The sequence below is a fragment of the Octopus sinensis genome, linkage group LG5 (assembly GCF_006345805.1).
Source record: "Octopus sinensis linkage group LG5, ASM634580v1, whole genome shotgun sequence".
Classification (NCBI taxonomy): Eukaryota; Metazoa; Mollusca; class Cephalopoda; order Octopoda; family Octopodidae; genus Octopus; species Octopus sinensis.
In genome coordinates, this window is record NC_043001.1 from 63,343,538 (window position 1) to 63,358,752 (window position 15,215).

Genomic DNA, 15,215 nt, shown 5'->3' on the forward strand with positions numbered 1-15,215 from the left:
TTGTGTAAAGATGTTACAGTTGAAGACTTACTATAATGTAGGATAGTCCAGTCTTTGAACATGAATTTTCTAATCATTACTGTAGCAATTTGACCTATCCTATGATTGAAGACATGTTACACCTGACTGTGTTTGCACATATTACTCAGAAATGTAATGTTTCATATAGACATATGCAGAGATATGCAAACCACAGGAGTAAAATGTGCATGCTTATATGGATGCATGTGTGTGTTATAAATGAATTTTCTTTTTATTTAAATTTGTTTCCTCAATGTGTTTTTAATTTTCTTTCTCTCTTTGCATTAAATGATAAACATAAATGTGGTTTTGTGTTCTTTTTCTCTTGTATCAGTCTGGTTATTAATATTTTGTAGATCCTTAAGTCAGGACTTAAAAGCTTCAAAAAAGCAACAAAAGTAAAATGACCAAATTATCTTCATACTTCCTGTAAAACATTCTATAGAATTATTTTCATACTTCCCATTAATTCATTCTTTAGATCTACAATATAACCAGCAGTTGTCCTCCATTTGACACTTTTGACACTACTTTTTTGTCAAGAAAGAGAAACGATAATTTATCGTCTATCTCTCTAGACTTTAAATTGAGTGATGTATTGATGGTGAATCTTGTAGGAGCTCATGCATTGATAGTATAAAAAATGTGTGACTTGTTGGGTGATTAATTGTGGTGTTTGTGGTTGATCCTTTTAAAAGTTGCATTCAAGGGGAAAATTAAAACCCTGGTAATGGAACAATTACTTATAGCCATCAGAGTCTTTGAAGAATGTATGAACAGCTCTCAGACTTATTCCTCTTAGTTGTAAATTTCTTGCTTTATTATAAAGCCATTAAGTAGCTCTTATGCCAAAAGTATTTAAATTTTTAGCCATGATACCTTGAGATAATTCAGTAGGCATACCATTGTGTCTTAGACAGTGCAAGAAATGACATACACATCATCAATATTTTGCCTCATAAGCATTGTAATACTGAATAAAAGTATGATGCAGCTTGATATTTAAAACAAAAATTATTTTCCTACTATTACCCACAACACTACCCATGGGGTGTATTTACCAAGTTCTTAGTGGCTCATTTCTTTAAAATGTCAGTACTATCTATTATTCTTAGTTTGAAATTGGAAAGTGTCGCCCTTGGTGTTTTCATAGTAATGACTCAGAACTAATGACCAAACTTTGTTGCTGTTGGAGAAATAAGTTGATTGAAGTACTTCAAATCTGAAGCACCCCATAGTTTAGTTTGCACTTTGTCTTGAAATAACTGGAAGGGAGAGGAGTAGGGTAGGTGTTATTTAAAAATAACAGTGGTAGCAAACCTTTATTATCCACCAATTTGAAGGTGGATATTGACAATATTTGGTATTTAACAGTCAAATGATAATATATAGATACTTTATTGTCATATTAAACTTCATTTTCCAAATTTTATGCAAAATGTTTTGATACAATGAAAATTATTTATATATACCTTACTGATTATTGATCTACCATTATTATTCTGTATTCTTCCTCTTGACAGAGATGTCTTCCTCAGGTATATTTTTTTTCTGAATTTTTCCTGCTGTTCCTTGTTCTAGTGTCATGTTCTCCAATGTTGTTTTCTCTTGACAAATTAGATATCATCAGAAATGGTGAACACTTTCAGATTTGTGTATAATGAAGGCCACAATATCTTGTTTTTATTACAAATACTACTAATATTGTTAGAGTAACCTGCCTTACAATTTTTTGGTTATTGTTCAGTGTAACAAGTTCAGTTCCTAATTACACCAGTAACACATCATACTATAGTGTCACACAAACCCATACTGTTGTGTCACATCACCTTATACTAAGGTGTTACACCAACCCATACTATTTTGTCACACTATTTCCTACAATAGTGCCACAGCATCCCATACCACTGTATGTAACACTACTTCATATCATAGGTGTCACATCTCATGATATAGTATCACGCTAACCTATTTTGTAGTGTCACACTACTCCATACTGTAGTTTAACACTACCCCATACAATAACATCACACAAAACCTATAGTGTCATACCACCTATTACAGTAGATTCACACCATTCTATACTGTAGTGTCATACCTCCCCACTGTCTAGTTTCATATAATACTGGTCCATACGATAGTGCCATACCACCTCATTCTATGGTGTTCACCTCCCCATTCTGTGGTGTTCACCTTCCTATACTTTGGTTTCACACCATACTATAGCATTACACTACCCCATATAGTAGTGTCACTGCACCCCATATTGTAGTGTTACACTACTCCATAAATAGTGTCACACCACTCCATGCATTAGTGTCACAGCTCCCCATATAATTGTGTTACACCATGCCATACTATATTGTCACATCACTCCATACAATAGTATCACACCACCCCATACTTTAGTGTTACACTGCTTCTATGATAGTGTAAAATCATCCCATTCTGTGGTCCCACACCACCCCATGCTTCCAATAGTATCTATTTTTATTTCAACAAAATTCCTGTTTGCCAGATGTTTGAAAATTTTCTACTAGTTTTAGTTTTGTTGAATTTCTTTAAAATGGTTCTGTCTGTAGAGAATTATAATGTTTTTTGTATTGGTTAATAAAACTCAATGATTAACAAATTAAAACAAATAATTAAGTAATTGATGCTCTAAGAGATTAAGCATTGGAGTTCTGCAAATACTTTCATATATATTATATTTTGGTATTTCAGACATTGCAGATAGATTTATTCTATTTTAATTATACTTCTACTCATAATAATGATTATGCTAGCATTGGGAGTAATTTCATTATAGAACTGATGACAGAGGTGACAGCAGTGTCTTATCAAGATAAGAGCTGTTATGAATTTGGACTTGTATTTCTGGTCAGATGATCTTTGATAAAATGTTTCTGTTCTTTGATAATTCTACCAATGCAGAGGATGTTATGGAATGTAAATCTATCCCAACAGCTTTTAACACAGTTATTCATTATATGATTGAAACTGCATTTGTTTGTTTGTTAGTGTATAGAAGTTTTCCTAACAATTACTTCACAGTCATTATAGCTTTAATCTATTTAACACCAATAGTACAGATCAGTATCTTCTAGACAACTTTTAAAAACTGTAATTCTCAAAATAAGTAAGAGAATTTCTTTGTCTTTCTCACTAAGAATATCAAACAATTAATTCTGTACTGTATAGATATTTTGTAGTGCCAGGGTTACTAAAATATTTTACTTCCTTATTTTCCTCTTTTCCTGGTGTCCAGTGTCCAAGAGAACTCAATATTTACATGTTCTGTTTTCTCTTTCTATGCTTTAGCTGCCATGATTAGCATGCTAATTTTAGAAAGCCCTCATTGCTGTGCTCTATTTACACTGTATTTACTGTTAGTGACACTCACTATACCACATGGCCTCTTTGTTTCTCTACAGATATGTGTGTGTATATGTGTGCATAATATATATATGTAATACATCTGTGTGCACACACTCACACACACACACGCGCGCGCGCACACACACAATTTATAAAATAACAATAAGTTTGTTAGCTGTGAGAAGTAAGTTCTGACATTTCTATATTGTGTTTATCTTTGAAAAAAGATTCTTTTCTTTGAAAAAAGGTTTTGCCCAAGATGTCTGAAGCCATCTCATGTCACAACTAACAAACTTGTATATTTTATTAACTGTTTTTTTTTTCCAACTTTGACTGTCAGTTTTCTTTGTTTCTTACAATTTTCAACAAATTTTATAGAATTAGACTTTAGTCATTAGTCTCTAATTTCTGTTTTCAGTGCTAGTACTATCCTTTCCAATGCTATTGTGCATGTATTTAGCATTAACTGATTATTTTCACTTGAAATTATTCTTGTGGATCACATATCCAATGTTTGGTCAACAAAATTCTGTGCTTGATGACTGATATTGCAGTGAATTCTTGCATTAGCAAATAATTTGTTAATATTGTTTATTAGGTAGTGAACAATTAAACCTTTGAAACATTATCTGGTTGGTAATAATTATCATCTTTTAGTTAATTTTCTTTTGTAAGTGAAGATGTTTCATTGATTATTTCTTACTGCTATAGCATTAACACAGTACTTTGTGTTGAACCAATTCATAATGTACAATAAATGTAATAAATACCGATTGATCTAATGTCAATATTCATTGCAAGAAGGAAATAATACCACTTTTTTTTTTTGTCTTTGAACATGTAATCATATATATTCTATTTTTACTTTGTAATTTGATGACAAACTTTCCACTTAAATTGAAGCATTGTTTTGATTCTGTTTCCTTTTTTTATTTTCTTCACTTCTGTTTCCTTTTTTATATTTTCTTCACTTCACCTGACAAGAAAACTATTGCAAGAATGTTAACTATTTATTAACTTTTGTAGTTTGAATGACTGATATTTTTTTAATGCATCTTTAATCTTTTTTATTGGATTTCAATGTTTTGCTTTATTGATTTCACACAGCTCCACTTCACTTAAAACATTGCTGTACCTCTTAATGACTGTATTGTTATACCTCTAACTTTTGTGTTTACACTAATGGTATATACATAACCATAAGCAGAATTTTGTTGTTTTAGTTCATCTACCTGTCAACAGGTGTTGCTTGTAGGACAATTGAGATGTTAACAGTAAGAAGGAAATTCAATTGAAAACGGTTTTTCAAAATTATAGCAACAAGGTGAAACCAGACAAGCAGGAAACTTCATCTCAGTTAACTTTGATAAAATGGAGATATGAAAAGTGTTATGCCTTTTTTACAGTCTAGCTACCAACAATAACATTTAGCTTAGAATATAACCAATGGGGGAGGGGCACTATTTACTTATATGATATCTTATTAGGATGACTATGAACTCCCAGGAGACAACCATGAGCACACACACATTCACATTTAGTACAAAGGGGAAGATAAATGTTAATATGTGATGTTGGTAGCTTATTCTGGTTGAATGTGAATGGGCTTCAGTTTGTTTTCAACATTAATCTTGATAAAATTGGAGGGTGGATAATCCAACATATACGAAAGTGGAAGATGAAACATTAATGCTCACAGATATTGTTTTGTTTTATGTACCTCTCTTATTCTTAGTTTTTGATCCACCCAAAAATCTACTGTACAATAAGTGACAACTTATGATCCATCTTATTTCAGCCTATTTTATATTTCATTTCTGTTTAATAACTGTAATACAATATTGAAGTGAGATGTGCCAGCATTTCTGTTATTCTGCTGTTAAATCACTAGGATTCCTCCTTCTGAAGTGGCTGATTTAATAATACTTATTATTATTTATATTTTTATTTTATTATGTGCATGTCTGTTCTTGGCTGATCTCTCTTTAATAACTATTCATCTTCATTTATCCTTGCTGTTAACTATTTCATTCTTCAATACAAATTAAACTTTTTTGCCTTTTCTTTATAAAACTTCTTGAATCCCATTATTGATCACTAATTTTCATCCATTTTTGTATTTATTCTGTGATGGCTTCTGTTCTTTTGAGACTGTTTCCTTCCCTTTTTTGCTTTGATATTTATCAAAAAACAACTTTATGATATTCTTGTAAAGCTAATTAATGGATGCTTGAAGATATAGCATTGACAATCTTACTGATATCTTATTACTGTTTAACCCCATCATCAATATCATCATCATCATTGTTATCATTATCACCTGCCATAAATACTTTCTAAGTGATGTCGGTAATTGATTAAGAGCAGGAGTGGAGTTATGTAGTTGATGTTGCATTGATGCTTTCATTAGTGAATGGTAATGATTGAAAAAAAAAGAACATTAATTTATTGATATATTTTAGATTCAGGGTCTCTGCATACATAGTGTTTTTGTGCGGAGAACATAATTATTGTAATAATAGCAAATAACATTAGTTTGTGCTTTACAAAATCTTTGAATGGAGGAGATAAAGGCACATCTTGGATTTTTTTTTTTCTTAAGAGAAATGTGCAGTTCCAATTTATTAAGACTAATTGGAACACAAATTTGGCTCTGAAACAGGTGATCATTGACCAGGAATCAATATCTTGTAAATATATGTGGAAATACTTACATGTAATGGACTTGACTGTATTCAATCTACTTAGGCAGATGATAGCGACATGACAACAGATAAAAACCACATCCTTAAAACAATCATTACATCCTATCACCACCTTTCATCTAGATTCATGCAATTGTTACATTTTTATGGGTTTTTTGCTGGTCTAACTGCATTTCATCAAAATCTATAGTTTCTAACAGGATTAAATGACTTATTGAGAGAAAGATGTAGAGGAAATTTAATGTTGTTGAGGCATGTGTTTCTTGCAGATTAGTTAATTTTTCCAAAATTAACTAAAATTCCAAAACAAGACCTTATGATACATACACCTTAGTACATTGAGTTGCTGACTGACACATACAACATAGTACATCAATGCATTAACTGACACATCATAGTACATTCTGTCTGTGACATATACACCATGGTGTAGCTCATTTATGATGCATACACAGTAGTGCATCAGTCAATTTAAGACACAATGGAGCATCCATCAATTTATGAAACACTTACCATGCGACATCCTCTCAGTTTGTGACATACTGTGGGACACTCAATCTATGCTTCTTCCAGATTAGTGAACTAGTACCTATATTGGTTATTATTATTATGATTATTATTATTATTATTATTATTATTATTATCATCATTCCCTGCCTTTGGGAAAGTCATGAATACTCTTTTGTATATTTGTCATTACTATTCTATGGTGTACATTGTTCTGTCCCTGGACATTTCCATTTTTTTGTAATAGCTTCTTGCTTAAGCCTTCTCCATACCTGTGACTTTTTTTACTGCACACTGTTGGGTGATTTGGAGGGAGAGAAAGAAAAACAGTGAGAGAGATACGACTGGTATTTTATCTTGGAAGGTTAAAATGTCAAATGTCAAGTCACCTTTGTATAGATCTAGACTCAGTACTATTAGTTTTGAAACTGATTAGTTTCTATCCTTCTAGAGTTGTTTAATTAACATCACAGTTATTACTGTCTGCTTGTAACAATGTGTGTAATTATTATTGTTAGATTCAGTGGAGCAACAAACAGCATTGCATTGTGCTATTTAACAATAACAACCCTTTACATTCTCACTTATTATTATTGAGTGAGAGAGCAGTGCATGCCATCAAAGTGACACTGGGGTAAAATATACAAAGCCCAGTATACCCATCATGACTACCCATCTGATAAGGGTACACCAGACACATGCATTACAACCATATGTGTGGAACATAGTGATCTCATATCAAGATAAACAGCACATGACCTTGCAGGTGGGGCCCAGTTTGAATTTTCTTCAGGTCGAGTAGCCCATCCTGCTCAAAAGGTCCCTGAATAAGGGTTGTTTAAGGATGACAAACAAAACACCATGTTTCCAAAGGTGAGTTATCCAAACCCCAAAGTTTTCCTCTCAACACATGGCTATGATGCTCCCCCACTACTTCTGCTCATGATCAAAGATACATATATTGTCAGCCACTAAGGGACATGCTCAACTGGTTATGGTCAAGCAACTGACAAGCAAATCTGTGGTATTGAGCAGAATATTTGCTGTAGCCCATCTTTTATACCAAGACAAAACAATGGTCAGTTAAGATCAGAAGTCATGAGAGCCACTGCCTGGTACTGCATCAGGGCATCTTATAATAATAATAATAATATCATCATCATCATAATTATTGTTCACTTTTAATCTGCATCTTTCATACAATTGCTTGCTGGGACACACCCAGCACCCTAGGGTAAGAGAAGGTTAAGAGATATTGAAATATACAGGGGCTGGACAAAATAATGGAAACATCTTAAAATTTCAAACAAATTTATTTTAATAAGGGTAAGAATTCTTTCTTTCGGGGGTAACTGGAGTTGGAGTCGGAAAAACTATATGGATTCTGACTCCAACTTACAATGTCTTTATTACCATTTTTGAGCGTGGCCATTGCCAGTACCGCCAGACTGGCCCTCGTGATGGTGGCACATTAAAAGCACCCACTACACTCTCGGAGTGGTTGTCGTTAGGAAGGGAATCCGGCTGTAGAAACTCTGCCAGATCAGTTTGTAGCCTGGCGCAGCCATCTGGTTCGCCAGTCCTCAGTCAAATTGTCCAACCAATGCTAGCATCGAAGGCGGATGTTAAATGATGATGATGATCATCATCACCTTTGGCAGTAATTACATCTTGACTTACAAAATTTGAATTGTTTCCAAAGAAATTTTTGTCCATTCTTCAGCTAAAACAGTCTGCAATTCTTGTAGTGATGATGCTGGAGGATAACAACTCCTTACTTGTTTTTCTAAAATGCACCATAAATGTTCAATAATATTGAGATCTGGGGTGTGTGGTTGCCAGATAAGATGTTCAACTTCACTAGAATGTTCCTTGTGCCATTCAGTAACAACTTTAGCTGTGTGGATTGATGTATTATCATTCTGAAAGATTGCATTTCCTTCTGGAAACAGTTCTGCAACAATAGGATGAATTTCATCAGATAAAATGCTTTGATAGTCTTGACTATTAATTCTGCCATAAAGGGAAACCATTGGGCCAGTGGATTTCCAAGATATAGGCCCCCCCACCCATCATCACAGATCCTCCTCTATGTTTAACAGTTGGAAGAAGGTAGTCTTGGTCAAATGCTTCTTTTGGTTGTCTCCACACGTATACTCAGCTGGTGGTTGGAAATAAGGTGAAGGATGACTCATCTGAGTTAACATTCTTCCACTGCTCTAGGGACCAATTCTGTTTTTACTCCACTCTAAATGCTTTGCAACGTTTGTTTTTGAAAGTAGTAGTTTTCTGATTGCAACCCTCCCATGAAATCCAACTTTATGCAGCTCCCGGCAAACAGTTTTTGTAGAAACTGGGTTCTAGAGATCTGCAGTAATTTTGGCAGCTGTACTTTGAAAGTCCAGTAGATCTATCATTTTAATGAATTTTAATTACCTTTTTCTGATTATATCTGAAAAGAAACAGCAATTTTAGCAAAACATATTAAGCAACACTAATAATAAATCAAAAAACATAAAAATAAACAAGCTTTTGGCGGTTTTATAGATATTTCAAAATTATGATGCTAGGTATTTCCATTATTTTGTCCAACTCCTGTAACTGGAAGCTTGGAGAGGGGAAGTGGCAATCATCATCATCATCGTTTAGCGTCCGCTTTCTATGCTAGCATGGGTTGGATGGTTCATCTGGGGTCTGGGAAGCCAGAGGCTGCACCAGGCCCAGTCTGATCTGGCAATGTTTCTACGGCTGGACGCCCTTCCTAACGCCAACCACTCCGTGAGTGTAGTGAGTGCTTTTTACGTGCCACCAGCACAGGTGCCAGGTGAGGCTGGCAAACAGCCATGATCGGATGGTGCGTTTTACGTGCCACCGGCACGGGTTCTCTTACGTACCACCGGCACTGATATCACAGCTGCAATTTCCATTGATGTTGATCGATTTCGATTTTCACTTGCCTCAACAGGTCTTCACAAGTAGAGTTTTGTGTCCCAAGAAGGAAAGGTATGCATAAGTGGACTGGCTACATCCCATGTAGAGGCCACGGGTTATGGTCTCACTTGTCCTGCTGGGTCTTCTCATGCACAGCATACTTCCAAAGGTCTCAGTCTCTAGTCATTCCCTCGGTGAGACCTAAAGTTCAAAGGTCGTGCTTCACCACCTCGTCCCACGTTTTCCTGGGTCTGCCTCTTCCACAGGTTCCCTCAACCGCTAGGTTGTGGCACTTTTTCACACAACTATCTTCATACATTCTCGCCACATGACCATACCAGCGCAAACGTCTCTCTTGCACACCACAACTGATGCTTCTTAGGTCCAGCTTTTCTCTCAGAGTGTAAGTACACTCTGTCGAGTATGAACACTGACATTACACATCTATCGGAGCATACTGGCTTCATTTCTTGCGAGCTTACACATATCCTCAGCAGTCACAGCCCATGTTTCACTGCCATGTAGCATGACTGTTCGTACACACGCGTCATACAGTCTGCCTTTTACACTGAGCGAGAGGCCTTTTGTCACCAGCAGAGGTAAGAGCTCTCTGAACTTTGCCCAAGCTATTCTTACTCTAGCAGCTACACTTTCAACACACCTGCAATGATTATTATTATTAAGGTGGCAAGCTGACAGAATTGTAAGCGCCCCAGGAAAAATAGCGATATTTCATCTGCTTTTATGTTCTGAGTTCAAATCCCACCAAGGTTGATTTTGTCTTTCATCTTTTTGGGGTTGATAAAATAAGTACCATACAGTTCTATATTTAAGAGATGAGGAATTATATACATTATTTACACTTGCCAGAAATTTGTCCTCATCTTGTTTGTTGTTAACACAGCGTTTCGGCTGATATACCCTCCAGCTTTCAATTAAGAGCGCGGGCTACTAACCCCAAGATTCCGAGTTCGATTCCAGGCAGTGACCTGAATAATAATAATAATAATAATAACAACAACAACAACAACAACATCGAAAAATACCTTAGGAAAGAGAACCCAGGTTCGAAAATTCCTAAAGACTCCTGATGAAAGCCAGAGGGTATATCAACCGAAACATTGTGTTAACAACAAACAAGATGAGGACAAATATCCGTCAATTGTAAATAATGTAAAAATAAGTGCCAGTTTAGCACTGGGGTCAAATGTAAACAACTGACCCCTCTCCCAAAATTACTGACCTTGTGCCAAAATTTGGAACTATTATTATTATGAGAGACACAGTCAAGTGATGAACAAAAATGGTTTCAATATTTACTTACCCCATCAACCTTTATGTTAAAGCTTGATGAGGTCAGTTTTGTGAGATCAATGGTAAAATACCAGTAATACACTGGAATCTATAACTGATAACTTCCCCTTTCTTTGGCTTTGTATCAGTAATACAAGTTGGCACACATTGAGAATGGCTTGTGTTGTTTTTGGTTAAATGTGGGGGACAATGTTCTGTATATATTCCAGGCGTATAACTTGTGTAGTGTGTCATCACCACCACTGCTACTATCAGAGGAGATGAATGTTTTTGGTGAAGCATAACAAAGTTGTTATCCTTATCTCTGTTCAGATTCTACCAAATGACTGGGTGGCATGAGAAAGAGAGCGGTAGAGGACATGTTAGTACATCTGCACACACACACATGTATGTATTAGGGTGGTAGTAAGGTAGAATGTCATTGTACAACCTTGTAAAAAATCTCATTACTGTCATCATCACTGCTATTATAGTCACCATCATCATCAGCACAACCAACATTATCATCACTCCTGCCACTCAACATAATTATCATAGACAGTAGAATTACTAGCTGTACCTCTCTATCCTCAATTACTCCTCATTTACTCCAATGCATGAAAAACCCAGAGTTTCCTGCATGCTCTTCTGTGGTTTTTCATTTTGTTAGTGTTTGTGTTTGTACTATGCTTCTATATCATCTTTTCATCTTGGTCTTCTCTTATTGAAGCATGTATCATATCTGTCTGTCAGTCTTTCCCCCCTCTCTCTGTATATATATATCTTCATACACACACACACTCTGTTATAAAATTACATATGTGACTCAAGGGCCACAAGTTGCACTTAATAAATATACAAACTTACTAAACACACAACTATATATATCATTATCATTACTTTTTTTTGATGAGGAAAGCTAACTTTAAACAATAATGCTGTGGGTATATGTTCTGTAGTGTGAGATGTATATTCATTAAACCTCATATGGTTTTGACTATGGAAAAATTACCCAACTTTTTCCTCAGTATTCTCTCTATCTGACTAAATAACTAAAATGTAAAGGAATAGGGATTTGAAATCCAGGCAGCTTTATGGATACTCTTTCATCCAGATCTGGCTAACCACATTGAATGAAAGGGAACCTTTAGAATCATTTAAGATAAACAATTAAACTGCACTTCACTTGACAGGCAAATCCTGAGATTGCTTCACTGGATTTCATGTTGCAATCAAGATATCATAATGGTTTCAAATTTTTGCCATAAAGACAGCAGTTTTGTGGTGGGGGATAAGTCAATTACATCTACCTCAGTGTTTTGCTGGTACTTAATTTATCGAGCTGGAAAGGATGAAAGGCAAAGTCAATCTTAGTAGAGTTTGAACTCAGAATGTAGCAACAGGTAAAATACCACTATGCATTTAACCCGGCATGTTAACGAGTCTGCCAGCTCACCGCCTTTAATCAAGACATCATATTGAAGAATGGAGAATTATACATCTTTGAAGTTTATGTATTAAAGTATTTTTTTCCGAATTCCATTCTGACATGTTTTCTGCTGCATAAGTGTCATGATGCCCTCTGATGTTGCACATTCATGCATTCATTTGATTTATATCAAATCAACTGCAATACACGTTTAAGTTCAAAAGTTGACAATCTTATGCAGCTTTATTCTAGGTGTTTCCCCCACACACGCACACACACACTGCCTTGCCAGTACATAAAGACAGAAGATCTCCGTCTATGTGATTGTCAGATGTATTTATCAATGGGTGATGGCCATGTTGTAATGGTGTATATGTATGTGGTGTTGGAGTGTGTATGATGTAGCTAAAGCCATGAATTAAACTGTATGGTATATGCTATATTCACACAAGCACAATTACATATACACACACAATCTTACAAACACTCACTCAATCATACAAAATTACATGAACACACACACACACACACATGCAATAAAACAATAGCACATACTCAATCATATTATCACATGTTTATGTACTATATATGCACAATGACACATATACATGATCACATACACATGCACGCAATCACACAACACTCGTAAAGTTAAATACACTGATATACATGTTCAATCACTCTCTCCCCCTCTCTCTCTCACACATACATAAATTTACAAAATGACTCCAATGATATGAACTGCTGTAACTTCTAATTACCTGTTAACTCACCTGTTGCATTGTACTAATATATCTGTATTCTTTGGCTGGACTATTTTTGAGCATGGTGGCTATGTTCTTTTGTTATTCAGTCTCAGGTTGTATATTCTCCTCCCTTTATTATCCCTTGTGCTATGATTTTCCTTCCTTTTCTTTCTCCATCTTCTTATTAAATCCCAAATTTTGGTTTTTACTGTTTTGTTTTTACCTTGAAATGTTATTGTTATTACATAAAAGTATTTTTGCTTGCTGTCATATTAGTTTACAATTTCTAGGTTCACTAGGTTTGGGTAAACCTCCATTGTTAAACAGATATTCAAATATTTGAGAAGTCCTCCATCTCTCTGGCAGCCATACATGTAGGGAATTAATGAGAATATTTGTCCCTTTAGTCCAACAGAGAACAGGATATTTCTGAAATTGTAGCAATGAATTTGACTCTCCGGGAGTATCAGCTGTATATTGTAGAGTTACCATACTAATTAAGTAATAAAGATATGAATGTTGTGGAGTAACCATACTATATAACAATGATAATAATTAAGACAGCAATGTGTTGTGTAGTGTAATTATCATACCAGGTAAATCATAATTAAGCTACTTGTGGAGTGTATAGACTTACCATTCTATGACTCAACAATTAAGATAAGTGTATATTAGTTATCTCACTAAATAATAAAGATAGCAGTGTGTTAATTACCACTCTAATTAAATAATAATGTGTGTGTCTGAGTATGTAGCTTTGAATAAGACATCTGAGTATATAACCTTGAATGTAGACATCTGAGCATATAGTTTTGAATGTAGATATGTATATTTTGTCTTGAATGTAAACATAGGACAATGTAGATTTCCTATGTAGACGGGGGACTATGTAACTTTGAAAAACTGGTGACACATCTAGATTTCATGGAAAGCATTTCCAACTTTGTAGGTTAATATAGTGCTAAATGCAAGCTGTGTTACTGATAGAATACATTAGTTATTAAAACAAGTGGAGTGGCTTCCCTGTGGAAAATCAATTTCTCTTGAAACATTGGGAGAGACTTGTGTGTATGGATGGAGTGAGTGAGTGCTTGCATGCATGCGTTTGTTCGTTTGTTCGTTCATTTGTTTCAGCAGTTGTTAGACTTTTTCAGAAAAGACATTTATTAATTTCTAAGAAGTACAAAACTCTAATCTCCTTCAAAGTAGGATTCTCTCATTTCTGCCACTTCATGAAGACCCCTTTGGAAGTCCTCCCAAGTGAAGGCATCCAGGACCTTTGTCACAACCTCCTTCATCTTCAAAATGACTGCCCCTGAGGTTCTTCTTAAGCTTAAGGAACAACCAAAAGTCACAGGGAGCAAGGTCTGGACTGTAGAGAGAGTGAGGGACACTTTTAATGCCCATCTCTGTCAAGTAATTGGTCACCACAATGCTTGTCACTGAGCACTCTGAAAACAAACTTTGCACATTCATAGATCTTCATAAATAATTTTGTGCACAGTTGCCACTATAACTCCAATCTAAATGTTTAATATCTTTATAAACACATGATAGTCTTCATCCAGAAAACTGCGAATATTCTCAACTGGCCCTGATGTTCTGACATCCCTCCCCCTCCCACACCTCTCATCATTTCTCACCTCATCTTTAGTGTCTTTAAACCTCTTGCACCAATGCAAAAGTTAATCCATAAACTGTTTGGAGCATTTCATAAGCTTTTGTAGCATTTTTGCCCAGTTTAACACAAAAATATATCAAATAGCAAGCTTCCTGATGTTCCAGCTGCATTCCGCAAACTAGTCAGATGTGTCAAGCAGTGTATTGTGGAATGTGTTCAAAGTGCTATTACAACCATTTCCATCAATCAGGAATAAAAAAAAATTGGAAGGTCAGCTTGTAAGATGTATGAAAATAATACAGTAAACTTATAATAGCTAGCCCTGCCTCTCCTAAAAAGGTCTTTAAAATTTCTGGAATGCACCTTCTATGTGTACGTGTGTATATGTATGTATGTATATATATAAATGTGTGTGTGTATATATATATATAATAGATTGACACCTGTCCTTCATTTATTATTTATCTATATGTTATTCACCTATCTCAGAACATGCCCATCACATATTCTGAAGTTTATTACAGACTATGCATTTAATAAAGTGTACATGTTTGAATAGCTCATGAGCAGATTGCATACTCAGC

The 15,215-nt window shown here is 35.0% G+C and overlaps 1 protein-coding gene across 1 annotated transcript in view; it reads left to right on the forward strand.

Annotated features, from left to right (window-relative positions):
* The window catches only part of LOC115212161 (myotubularin-related protein 13), a gene marked incomplete at its 5' end in the record, with an annotated part of 221,051 nt that overhangs the window by 144,873 nt on the left and 60,963 nt on the right, over nucleotides 1–15,215 (forward strand). The gene's annotated exons all lie outside the window — the stretch shown is intronic.